Here is a 14448-nt window from a genome sequence, read left to right on the forward strand (position 1 = left end):
ATATTGTTAAGAAAAAAATTCCATTCGTTGCGGCGTTTCTGAGTTAATGAGCATCGAGTCAGCCAATCAGGTCGTTGCGAAGGGCAAGTTCGAGGGGCTCGCCAGAGACGGTGGCGCCACATGCGGTCGCCGTTTGGCTTTCTAAAATCCAACCTGAGCCAGCCGAAAGTGCGGAACCATCGCGCGCCACCACTTGCGCTGCGAGAACAGCCCACACTCATTCTAGCGGGCACGCCGCTTGAATTTTCGCGCACAACGACCTGATTGGCCAACTCCAATGCTAACCGACTTGAAAATAGCGTAACGGACCGAATTTTTTAAGTTGTTTTGAAAATAACACGCCAGTGTATGTTGGCAAGATGTGCATTTCCCCCTTCCTTTTTGCTATGCGTTTTTAATGTACAATTTTAAATTTTAAATATTCAATTAATCATTTGCAAGTGCACATTTGGTATTTTGTGGTAATCTCTTGCCAAATGAAGTAATGTTAAATCTTTACGTGACACATGTACATAGAGGGCGTTCCCAGCCCCTGTCACACCGAGGTCTGCTGTACAGGTGAATGTAAACAGCGGCCTCAGTTATTGTGATCGTTTCATAGCTTCTGTTTCTGCAAATAACTAGACACCAGTGCCTACGACCTTTAATTTGTACGCTAACGGTATGTTCTTACCAACAGCTGGTTTATACTCAGGTGTATTTGTGGTCTTTTGTTTCTTATTCACTGATCGCTATGTGCAATGTTTAACTACCAGCACCGAAGATGATCATTATGTGATCAAAAATCGATTTTGCTGTTAATAAATCATCAAAATTACGGCCAATGCTGACCTTCCTTCTAATTCTCTTAACAGTTATTTCTCGGCGCAAACTACCCTGCAGCACAGCCTTACAAGCTTCCCCGGCTGTTTCCGGCCGCCCTGCCTGTACACTGGGGTGGTCCGCTTGAACTCTTCAGAACACTCACGTCTCTGGAACAGCAACAGGTACTGAAAAACATTTTTACGTGTACGAATGGAACGCAGAGGCTTGTGACCGCAAATACTGTAAGACTTTGGGAAACGTACGTAAATATTATTTTCAACGTTTATTTTAATGGACATCCCGTTTTATTTCTTACACAATCAAAAACATGAAAAACCAAAAAAAGAATGGCGTTGGTTGCACCGCAATACGTCAATTATATCCCGAGAAAATGCAAAGTGAAGCCGACATTTGAAATAAACGAAATGGACGGCTGTTGCACGTCCCTAGCTGCAAGCGTGAATCGCACATTGTTCGTAAGCGCGATGTGACTGACTTACTACGATGCGACAGGCGCTCTACTTGTTGCCATTTATATCGTTATTAAGTTCAAAATTGTTCAAATGTGTGTGAATTCCTAACGGAGCAAACTGCTGCGGTCATCGGTCCCTAGACTGACACACTACTTAAACTAAGTTATGCTAAGAACGACACACACACCCGTGCCCGAGGGGCGACTCGACCTCAGGCGGGAGGGGCCGCGCAGTGCGTGACATGGCCCCTCTAACCGCGCGGTCACTCCGGCCGGCTGTTACTAAGTGGACTGGAATCAGTGCAGGTGTCCAGTCACACACGATCAAGAATTAGGAAAGGGTTTACTCGTTCGTGCCTGATTGATCTTCTACAGTACTAGCATGGACATTATGGTAATGACAAACCGAATATCACAGTCCAGATTTACGATAATTATAGGCACACCGACGATGTAACAGAGAAGTAAATGTCGGTTGTGTGTAGTTGTGTGACTGGACATCTTTATTATTTCCAGTCTACCTAATGTAAACAGTAACAAGTACAGCGTACGTTGCATCGTAGTACTGCAATTACATCGCGATTACGCTTGCATCTCGGGATGTGCAATAGCGGCGCGTTTCTTTTATTTCAAGCGTCAACTTCACTTTGCGCTTTCTCGGGATGTAATTGACGTATTGCGATGCACCAACGGCATTCTTTTTGTGGTTTTTCGTGTTATTGGCTGAGTAAGAAATAATAAGGGATGTCCATTAAAAAAAGTTGAAAATAATATTTGCTTACGTTTCAGGAATTGGCATAGTATTTACTTTCATAAGACTCGTATTACATTCATACTCAATATGTATTGTTGTTCCAGAGATAATTACGCTGAAACCTTAAGTGGTTTCCGGGCGGGCTCGAGTCACAGTAATGATGACCTGTTTTGCCTGCTGTCTACGTGATAACCTCCAGTGAGTGTCTCGCGGCAGTGGCGATGGCGCGACGTGTTTGCAGAAGGTAACCGCGGAGCTGTGCCGTGTTGGAGCGCGGTGGGGTCCGCCCACTCTCTGAGTGAGCTGCCAGCTCAGCTGCTCGCACCGGATGGATACCTGGCCGTGGCCGGGGGCCGGGGGCGGCGCCGGGCCGGTGTCTGCCTCCGTATCTGCCGGAAGGGAAGCGGCTTTCCCCCCCCCCCTCCCCCACCCCACCCGACACCCAGCCGCGGACCACATTCCTCGGAGAGAGCGAGCGCCGCGCCGCGCAGCCCTGCCCTAGAAAACACGGCCTGTCTCACCTCCCCTAAGTCTGACGTGTGGACCAGCGTTTCTAACAACTACCATTTTAGATACTAAAACGCGACAACCGCGAAACTTATTCCCAATGTGCTACGAGACTTTACATTAGTATTGTATCTTCTGTTTGCGTGCGTGTCGTTCTGCGTCTCTTCCCCTGCTGTCGTCATTTTGTGGGTTTACTCCAATCGGAAGACGGAGGTCTCGGAATTTTTAGATTCATGTACCTCAAATTATTTTGCTGGTCAGGCAGTAAAACCTGTCACGTACGTTTCGTCATTCAGGTTCACTCTGCCACTCGTAAATTAAGACGCTCTGCACCTCAGTATACAGGGTGTTACAAAAGGGTACGGCCAAACTTTCAGGAAACATTCCGCACACACAAGGAAAGAAAATATGTTATGTGGACATGTGTCCGGAAACGCTTACTTTCCATGTTAGAGCTCATTTTATTACTTCTCTTCAAATCACATTAATCATGGAATGGAAACACACAGCAACAGAACGTACCGGCGTGACTTCAAACACTTTGTTACAGGAAATGTTCAAAATGTACTGCGTTAGCGAGGATACATGCATCCACCCTCCGTCGCATGGAATCCATGATGCACTGATGCAGCCCTGGAGAATGGCGTATTGTATCACAGCCGTCCACAACACGAGCACGAAGAGTCTACATTTGGTACCGGGTTTGCGTAGACAAGAGCTTTCAAATGCCCCCATAAATGAAAGTCAAGAGGGTTGAGGTCAGGAGAGCGTGGAGGCCATGGAATTGGTCCGCCTCTACCAATCCATCGGTCACCGAATCTGTTGTTGAGAAGCGTACGAACACTTCGACTGAAATGTGCAGTAGCTCCGTCGTGCATGAACCACATGTTGTGTCGTACTTGTAAAAGCACATGTTCTAGCAGCACAGGTATGAAATCATGATAACGTGCTCCATTGAGGGTAGGTGGAAGAACATGGGGCCCAATCAAGACATCACCAACAATGCCTGCCCAAACGTTCACAGAAAATCTGTGTTGATGACGTGATTGCACAATTGCGTGCGGATTCTCGTCAGCCCACACATGTTGATTGTGAAAATTTACAATTTGATCACGTTGGAATGAAGCCTCATCCGTAAAGAGAAAATTTGCACTGAAATGAAGATTGACACATTGTTGGATGAACCATTCGCAGAAGTGTACCCGTGGAGGCGAATCAGCTGCTGATAGTGCCTGCACACGCTGTACATGGTACGGAAACAACTGGTTCTCCCGTAGCACTCTCCATACAGTGACTTGGTTGACGTTACCTTGTACAGCAGCAACTTCTCTGGCGCTGACATTAGGGTTATCGTCAACTGCACGAAGAATTGCCTCGTCCATTGCAGGTGTCCTCGTCGTTCTAGGTCTTCCCCAGTCGCGAGTCATAGGCTGGAATGTTCCGTGATCCCTAAGACGCCGATCAATTGCTTCGAACGTCTTCCTGTCGGGACACCTTCGTTCTGGAAATCTGTCTCGATAGAAACGTACCGCGCCACGGCTATTGCCCCGTGGTAATCCATACATCAAATGGGAATCTACCAACTCCGCATTTGTAAACATTGCACTGACTGCAAAACCACGTCCGTGATGAACACTAACCTGTTGATGCTACGTACTGATGTGCTTGATGCTAGTACTGTAGAGCAATGAGTCGCATGTCAACACAAGCACCGAAGTCAACATTACCTTCCTTCGATTGGGCCAACTGGCGGTGAATCGAGGAAGTACAGTAGATGCTGACGAAACTAAAATGAGCTCTAACATGGATATTAAGCGTTTCCGGACACATGTCGACATAACATCTTTTCTTCATTTGTGTGTGAGGAATGTTTCCTGAAAGTTTGGCTGTACCTTTTCGTAACACTCTGTATATATAATTGGTTGTTAAGTAACAAATATTTCGTTACGAAATTCATACTGCTCTGTCGCCATTAGTTGATAACGTGATCGCAGTGGAATAGGACTACTGAAAATGGTGTTCATGTCCACGTGTTGCTCCGCTCAAATACGCATACGGTTCCAATTATTTCGTTACGTTTTAACCATTTCGTCGAAACTGAGCACTTGCATTTCGGTGTCGTGTGTGCCAGTTCGTGTTCACAGGTAAGTGTGAGCCGGAGCCGTTGCAGTCACTGTCCCGGGTGCCTAGTGTCGTTTTCGTGTGAACTGAGCGTTTATCTACGTCTGGTCGAAATTAACTGAAACACGAGGAATCCCTATACGAACATTCGATAAATTCTCAACTGACAAGATCACTAAGATCATTTACTCACGTAGATGATCGGTTTCGGCAATTGTCTGTTGCCATCTTCGGATCTGCAAAAGATGGGACCAAAAACGATGTGTTTACATGAGGAGGACGTAATCATAGCATTTTCGGTCCCATCTTTTGCAGATCGGTAATGTAAAAGAATAAATGAATTTACCGATCTCGACAGTTGAGAACTTGTTCAGTGTGGATAATGCTGCAGATCGCCGGGACGCCGACGACGTCAGAAGTGTACGATCCAGCTACGTAAGGTGAGCGACCGGCGCGACACTCGACCACTTCACTTCACAGCTGCTCAGCAGGTCTCTGCCGAAAGCTCGCAACCAGCCGACCATTCGGCTCGAAACCCGAGAGTATTTTATCAATGGGCATCGCCGCAAGAGCACGGATTCGTGCCCACTCAAAAGAGGAGCACCCACACCGTCGAACCACAAAGAAACAGAGGGAGACAAACGACGCGAAAACAACATGGGGGCACAAATGTCGAAGATAAGCAAATCACAAAAACAGCATGCACTTACTACGAACACACACACACACACACACACACACACACACACACACACACAGAGGGAAACATCTTGAAAAACGCAGGGCTTCTTCACAGCGGAAAAGTCAGAAAACATATTAGAATCACTCGTCATGCGAATCCGCCAGTGTCCCAAGCAGCAGAACAACAGTCAGGTCATCAGGTGGGAATCTTCGGTAGCACACCCTCACGAGTTGCTCGGTCGCCTGATCGGGAAAGGTTTCCCCCCGCCCGCAGTAGACCATTTCCTCGCGGTTTTGCCTAAGCTGTCGAATGTATGTGTGTGTGTGTGTGTGTGTGTGTGTGTGTGTGTGTGTGTGTGTACGATGGCGAGGGACGGGAGGCGGCTAAAGCCAGCGGCGGCAAGCAGCCTGCTCCTCCAGAGCAGCGCCGAGGCGGCTGCTGGCACGCACACGCACGCACGCACGCACGCACAAACACTCCCCTAAGCTGTAAGACACGCGACATACAGCCAATGGCGAGATTCAGACAGTAACCACTTCTGAAAGTCAGACGTCGAGAACAGTTGCGTAATCTAAATCCGCTGTGTATTGCCGAAGAATGACAACATTAACATAGATGCAGAGCAGAAAATCCGGAGGCACACGTTTCTGTACCGTCGTACACATAAGCTTTGGTACGGGCCTATTTCAATCGGGTGTATCTTGGGTGTTCTATTTTACGAACGTTGCTTGTGTGTAATACAGAACGTGAAACGTAAGACAGTGCACCGGGTGAGTGGACCGTGCAGAGGGTGCACTGAAATGTGAGTGTTGGGGAGCAGCTGGACTTGCTTCCTGCCTTCCTTCCTTTCTCACCACTGCTGCACGACATCAACATCCAGGGAGACGCTGACCGCGTACCCGCCCTCAGACTGGCGCCTGCTCTGCTAGCTTTCTTTCCTTCTCGGTGGACGCGCTTACCTGGAAGGAAAAAAAAAAGTGCTTTCAATAACACAAGTGCAGAACATATTTCGATCTGTGAAATTATTCATAAAGGACATTTCAAACACAGAAATTTAGAAGAACATTGGAGCCTGCACGTTGCAAACTTCAGACAGATTGGCCACAGTCGATATCGTGATGTTATACAGGGTTATTACAAATGATTGAAGCGATTTCACAGCTCTACAATAACTTTATTATTTGAGATATTTTCACAATGCTTTGCACACACATACAAAAACTCAAAAAGTTTTTTTAGGCATTCACAAATGTTCGATATGTGCCCCTTTAGTGATTCGGCAGACATCAAGCCGATAATCAAGTTCCTCCCACACTCGGCACAGCATGTCCCCATCAATGAGTTCGAAAGCATGGTTGATGCGAGCTCGCAGTTCTGGCACGTTTCTTGGTAGAGGAGGTTTAAACACTGAATCTTTCACATAACCCCACAGAAAGAAATCGCATGGGGTTAAGTCGGGAGAGCGTGGAGGCCATGATATGAATTGCTGATCAGGATCTCCATCACGACCGATCCATCGGTTTTCCAATCTCCTGTTTAAGAAATGCCGAACATCATGATGGAAATGCGGTGTAGCACCATCCTGTTGAAAGATGAAGTCGGCGCTGTCGGTTTCCAGTTGTGGCAAGAGCCAATTTTCCAGGATGTCCAGATACACGTGTCCTGTAACGTTTTTTTCGCAGAAGAAAAAGGGGCCGTAAACTTTAAACCGTGAGATTGCACAAAACACGTTAACTTTTGGTGAATTGCGAATTTGCTGCACGAATGCGTGAGGATTCTCTACCGCCCAGATTCGCACATTGTGTCTGTTCACTTCACTATTAAGAAAAAATATTGCTTCATCACTGAAAACGCATCCTCTTCCATGAGCTGTCGCAACCGCGCCGAAAATTCAAAGCGTTTGACTTTGTCATCGGGTGTCAGGGCTTGTAGCAATTGTAAACGGTAAGGCTTCTGCTTTAGCCTTTTCCGTAAGATTTTCCAAACCGTCGGCTGTGGTACGATTAGCTCCCTGCTTGCTTTATTCGTCGACTTCCGCGAGCTGCGCGTGAAACTTGCCCGCACGCGTTCAACCGTTTCTTCGCTCACTGCAGGCCGACCCGTTGATTTCCCCTTACAGAGGCATTCAGAAGCTTTAAACTGCGCATACCATCGCCGAATGGAGTTAGCAGTTGGTGGATCTTCGTTGAACTTCGTCCTGAAGTGTCGTTGCACTGTTATGACTGAGTGCATTTCAAGCACGACATACGCTTTCTCGGCTCCTGTCGCCATTTTGTCTCACTGCGCTCTCGAGCGCTCTGGCAGCAGAAACCTGAAGTGCGGCTTCAGCCGAACAAAACTTTATGAGTTTTTCATCGTATCTGTAGTGTGTCGTGACCATATGTCAATGAATGGAGCTACAGTGAATTTATGAAATCGCTTCAATCATTTGTAATAGCCCTGTACATACATATACAATCTGGGTGATGTAATATATTTCCGTTACACTTTTTTTTCATCGTGTACATTTGTGTGAGGCGTATATTATCCACTGTCGTATATGTTGCTATAGATCAAGAGAAGGACGATATTCTAGTAGCGGTATGCGTCGACAATGATGACCAGGAGTGATCACTTCCATCTGGTATGAACTTTTCATATACAATTTTTTTTTTCGGAGCCATGCATAATCAGTATCTCGCTGTAGGCAAATTCAGTACAAATTTTGTTGTTCTTGTTGTTTCTTATAATCAATATCTTGTTGTAGACGACTTCCATTAAACAGGTCGGTGGCCCCAAAACAACAGTTCCGGTGAGGGTGAAATACCGGACCAGGAGTATGAGAGGCTGAATGCTGAAAGGCAGTGTGACCTCTTCCTTCTGCAACAGGAGATGCAGATATTTGATTGGGTGGAAGAACCACCAGGAAGATAGACTGAACTGCCCAGTTCTGGGACCCAGGGTGAAAAAAGTGATTATAATGTGGTCGTCATCGTTACAGCATATAATCGTTATTCTGGAATGCTGATGTACTCAACTGTTTTTAGTTAACAGCACATATTTAAAAAATCTTGAGCACTGTACTTAATTTTTTGTGCTATTCGTATGTTACGGAAATGCCACCAACGCCGCCACAACAACAGTTTACTGTGGCACGTGTACTTACAGTGGCGCCGGCCACGGTGGCGGAGCGGTTCTAGGCGCTTCAGTCTGCCTCGGGCATGGATGTGTGTGATGTCCTTAGGTTAGTTAGGTTTAAGTAGTTATAAGCTCTAGGGGACTGATGACCCATAGTGCTCAGAGCCATTTGGACTTAAGAGTGGCGCCGCTCGTCACCCCCGCGCCGCCGCACACCCTCAGACAAGCACCCCCCAGGCTGGCGATGTTGAAGGCTCAGACACGCATCGACGCACGTCCCCTGCAGAGCTCGCCGCCGCCACTTCCTCCTACTCTGGCTGCCCGCCTCCGCCAGCAGCAGAGGTACGTGTGCGCCCCCCATGAAGGCGCCTCCTCCCCGGCGCCCTCATCCACCGGGTGGACGCAGTCGTCTCCCAGCTGTAGTGTCAGCCTGTGGGCAGCGCTAGTCCTCTATCCTGCGCTCATCACATTAGCGGCGTCATGACCCCTCTAGAATACTCGGCGGTTGCTTGGGTCTTTGACGGGCGTCTGTTGTTTACTAGAATTGAGAACCCAGTCGGGGGTTATCTCGACTCAGTCAGGTTTCTAGAAGCCTGCCTCCCAGTGCGGGACGCAGAGCTCCTCGAAGCCCTAGGCGATATACGACATAATGGCATTAAGTGTAATGCAGTCCTCTGCTGCGAGTTGACTCAACCTCCTATACAGCAGGCCGCTGCTGAGGAGAGGAGCCTGGGGTGATAATGGCGTCTTATCTCAGAGTACATCAATCGCCGAGCGGTATTGCGCATCCGCCTCGGGTGCTGTACCGGAAGTACGAGTGTCAACTGAAGCACTCGGCCAAATACCACACCTCGATATCCGTATTCGTGTCTGTGAGGGTCCAGCTGTATCAAACTCCCTGAGGATATTAAGAACAAGCAGGTCTGTATTAACGCTCAAAATGAAAAGAATAATGCTTTTTTATGGTGAATCTTGGCTTGCCAAAGAAATTACCATTTTAGATGCCATCTCGAGCGCACGACAACATACAATTTTCCAAAGAAAAAAAAATCTCCGAAGGTTATAATTTTGATGGTATCAAGTTCCCTGTAAAGATTCACAACATACCAAAATTGGGAGGCACAAAATCCCGGAATATCAGTTCAAGTTTATGACCTGAATAAGAAGCAGAAAACCGAGCCAGATGAGAAGAACAAGCATACTGCAGTTGAACCACTCCATCTTTAGAAATATGTGGGTGAGCGTGATGTTCATGTAAACATACGTTCTTCTGTGAAGGTGTAATCGGCATTTTGTGTGGGTCAAAGACATATTCCGCCTCTTTAACACCCAATTGTCGAAATGTGAACATAGAAGACATCTGATTCAGGTGTCTAGATACTTCTTTGGAAGAAAAGTATTTAAAAAAGCACCTGGAGGACTGTGAATCCAAGGAACCATTACGTGTTTTCCTGCCTACATAACAAAAGAAGTTCATTAAATTCAAGAATACTCACCACGGGGAATGATGTCTATTTATTATATACGCAGACATCGAATATCTCCTTGCTCCTATCACCCGCTCTGAAGAAAGTTTTCTTAGCATCACATACCATCTTCACGCAAAACCACGCACCGTATGTGGCGGTGAACCAAGTTGCATGTTCATACGATTCAAGCCTTAACTACTATGTACCTTATCTCAGGGCTAATCCTGCAGTTTGGTTGCTCACTGAGCTTCAGAAACTCTCATGCGATGTTGATAGGGTTTACAGCACCTGCAAGACTGTGACCCAACCGGAGGACCATGAAAAATTATACACTGTCCAAGATGCTGCCCCAGGCAGGTGAAAAAATGAATGTGCGCAATGGAAAATGCTGAATACGAAAATGAAGATCTGGCCCTGTTGAAGCAGATCTTAGGATCTCTTAATTCCTCCTTGTAGCTCTTTAACATATCAATTACATAAAGAGTCATTAAGGGAACTAGTAACTGCAAAATGATACATGTTGATTCTGCTCATACATTTATTGTAGATTAAAACCCCTTTTATATATTACAAATGTTTATATATCAATGTCCAATGTACATAAAGAGACACAAATGAATTTCCTAACTAATATCACTGATCAATTGCCCAAATCTTCCCTCTTTTTATGGCTACGCGATCTAATATCTGACATCACCTACGTACCAAACACTAGAAGACAATACTTTCAAAGATGATCTACAGTGGTGTGCAACCTCAGTGGAAATAAAACATACATTATCACAGCTGTTTAGCTTTATAGCCCTAATAACTCTAAGCAGGTAGCAATATCACCGTATGTACTGCGTCCAGTGCATCAGAGTAGTCATTCTCGTACACATCGGCGACAATGCAAGAACACCAGCAACAAATAAAAACTCTTTAAAACACCAGGGCGGCAGAAGGCGGTCCTCGACTAGTATGATCTAATACTGTCTTCTCCTCTTTGCGTTCTACAGACAGGAAACGCGAGCTCCCCGCCACAAGGACGGAATTCAGACAACTTCTCTGCATGAGTATAGGCAGAGGAAGCGCTCTCAATCACTCAACACTGCATACTCAACAACGACTCCATACCCAGAGGTGAAGTCCAGAATCGCATTCATACAATGGTACGCTTCTCAGAGTAAAAATCCTCGGAAATAACCCAGCCTGTGTGATTTCCGAGGTAAAGCTTCCTCGTTCCTTTCTGCTGCGTCCAAAATTTTCATAGTTTCCTTAGTACCATCCGGTTTTGGTTCCGGCCTCGCTACAATACCGGCCAGCTGCCACGGTCGCGGGTGGCCTGACCGTTCGCCTATGGCCACTTCCTGTGTTACGGAGGACCAAGACACCTGTGCAGGACACCTGTGCATGCTATTCCACCGAAGGCCTGAGTTACGCCTCCTGTTTCATTTCCACTGGCGTTCCAACCTCTACTAGTACAGGCAATCATTCATTACGCCGTTTTCATAATAAAGACACTCCATCACCTTTCATGCAATAAGCGTTGAGAACCATTTAAAAGGTGTATGCGAAAATGTCAGTCTTCTTTAAATATTCATATATATGATCTACAACTTACCAAATGATACCCGATCCCGGTTTTAAATCACGGTAAAGTATATAGATGAGGGCTTAAAAGGTGCGAAATTATAGCCACCTTACAAATGATGTGGTCAACTGTCATATTTGTGGGCTCCCGTTAGATACAAACGCTGAAACTGCTCATAGGGGGCCCTATCATCCTACTCGGTGCATGTCAAAATGCATTCAATTTGTAATATCAGTTACCTCGATACATACCCGTTTTCTTCCACAACTTAAGTGGGTATGACACTCACTATCTTGCTGAGCAATTGGTTAATTTCAGTCAGTAGAAAAATCAGGTCAGCGCCCTGCCTGAGGGAGTTGAGATGTATATTTCATTCTCCAAAAACTACGCTCCACTTGCTTGACATGCTATGTTTTATGCAGGTGTCACTCCAGAAACTTGCTGAAACTTTATCTCGGGAGGATCAACATATCACCCGATCTGCATACCCTGATGAAAAACAGTTTCAGCTCGTGACTAGGAAAGGAGTTTCCCCTTATGATTATCTGGATAGTAAGGCAAAACTGGACGAAACCAGGCTACCCGACATATCTGCATTTACCTGTGCTCTCACACTGGATGCAATAACTAGTGCCACGAATGTCTGGCGGGAATTCAACATTCCCAGTTTTCGTGGATATGCAAGACTATACACGGACATTTGGACCTCGCCTTTTATTACACGGCACCTGGGTTGACCTGGGACGCAATCCTCAAGAAACACAGTGCAGCATCAAACTTTTGACTGATGCTGATATGCTCCTTTTCTTTGAGCTTGGGATTCGTGGGAGACTTTGCCAGTGTGTCCGTAGTCACGCCAAGGCAAATAATCCACGAATGGGTGCGGGTTTCAACGCATCTCTCGATTCAAGTTACGTTCTATATTTAGATGTGAATAACTTACATGTGCACCCTAAGATGCAGCCACTGCCAGTTGGTAGGTTTCAATGAGTGTTCGGAAACGAATTAGAGGGATTACGTGGAAAAATATGCGGTCTTGTGTCTGACACTGATGTAGGGTTATGTGGTGAAGGCAGTCCTCGTATTCCCTGTTAGTATGTGTGAATGACAAGCAACTTGCCATTTTATCCAGAGCAACATGTTCTGTAAGGAAACACTGGACACAAGCAGAGATACGTAACACAATATCGTAGTCTCTAACACTGTCTCAGCTTAGGGATTGACCTAGGTAGAATCACCCGCGCGCTCTCGTTAAATCGGCCCCCCTGATTGCTGGAGTTTATTGAATTAAATACCGAAAATGAGGGCGGGCGCGACTATTTATTCTGAAAAAGATTTTTTCTAAATTAATGAGTAATTCCATTTTCGGTGAAACCATGAAGAACGTAAGATATGAACGCGATATTTTGATTAGAGCCGAACGGTAGGGGCGTTGGGGCACAAGAGAGTGCACTGCCAGACCAAATTTTAAGTGGGACACCAATGTCAACGAGAACTTTGTTGCTATGGAGATGTCTAAGGTTTTGGTAGAGTTTGCGAAACCAATCTATTTGGGTATTTGTATACTGGACTACTCCAAGCTCCACAAGTACTCCTTCCAAAACGAGTTTGCTCAAACTCATTTCGAGGAACCAAAGTTATTTTATATGGATACAGATAGCTCCATCTACTGGGTCAAGTACTGCGATCCATATGAAGTAATTAGCTGTCATGGTAATATAATTGGACACATCGGGATACACAGCCGACGATCCTTATGGCAATCTTCCTCAGAACAAGTTGGTTATTGGCTTAATGAAATATGAGGTGGATGGGTGGTCAGTGGTGGAATTTGTGGGTCTAAGATCCAAAATGTATGGATTCGTTCAATAGATGGAGCCACCCAGATGCGGGCTAAGGGTGTGTGACATACGGCATCACGTGTCCTCACCGTCGCAGACTGCTTGCAGTGCCTCTACGGTGGAGTTCGTGGTGCTTCGCCGCAACCTCCGCATTTGGTACAGCGAACTAGTATTCGATCGCCAGGTCACAAGATGTACAGTGTGCTGCGATCTAAAGTCGGACTGTCACCTCATGACGATAAAAGAGCCATTTGTGATGACGAGGTCGAAGCCCTCCCGTACGCACACTGTTTGCTTGAAGCACGACAAGAGGTGGGGTCTCCGACAGTTTGACTGAGGCAGGGAGTGGGTGGGTGCGTGGGTGGGTGAGAGCTTGTGCCGAAGAGTGTGGCTCTTTTATCATGGTGTAGATATTGTACGTGTGTCATGTGCCTGCATGTGTGAGTACTTGTTAGTGCATTTGTGTGTGGACATCCGCGTAAATATGTATGACTGTGTGTAAATACATTCAGTTTACTGTTTTTCTGAGTAACTAGCATAATACTTACGCATCAATATATATGCAGCATGTATAGGAAAAAAATTATAAAAAAGTAAAAAGTGTCCAATATACAGGGTGTCCCGTTTATCTTGACCACCCTGAATAACTGTTTGTCCAGATGCAAATTACAAAATGTTTCAAGCAAATGTTCTTTAGCCGTCAGGGGGACATCAATCAGCATGATTACCTTCGTTGTAGTTTTGCTTTTAGAAAGATATGAACAGCGGTATGACTTTTTTAAATGGCATCCTATATTTTTTATTCGGTAATTCATTTCCTCTTCTAAAGACCTATTCAAAAATGTATCATAGTGTACCATTCACTGAAACACAACATTACTAATTAATTAACACAATATTGACTTTGAGCCCAAATTCACAAACTCGTCCACTTGCTGGAGTTGTCAGAAAACAAATGAAAATCAAGTAAAAACGTAACACAAAATTGACTTTGATTTTCCTGTAGCATTGCCCAGGAGTAGAACGTTGAAATGTTCTCAAAGTGGTGACCCTGGACCCTGATACACTGGTGCACTCGTTGAATGAAAGAATTATTTACTGCTTCCAG

At 45.8% G+C, this 14448-nt stretch overlaps 1 protein-coding gene across 2 annotated transcripts in view; it reads right to left on the reverse strand.

Moving 5' to 3' along the window:
- The window catches only part of LOC126456757 (uncharacterized), a 783002-nt gene that overhangs the window by 547106 nt on the left and 221448 nt on the right, over nt 1-14448 (reverse strand). The window lies entirely within an intron of this gene.

Source organism: Schistocerca serialis, chromosome 2 (assembly GCF_023864345.2).
Source record: "Schistocerca serialis cubense isolate TAMUIC-IGC-003099 chromosome 2, iqSchSeri2.2, whole genome shotgun sequence".
NCBI lineage: Eukaryota > Metazoa > Arthropoda > Insecta > Orthoptera > Acrididae > Schistocerca > Schistocerca serialis.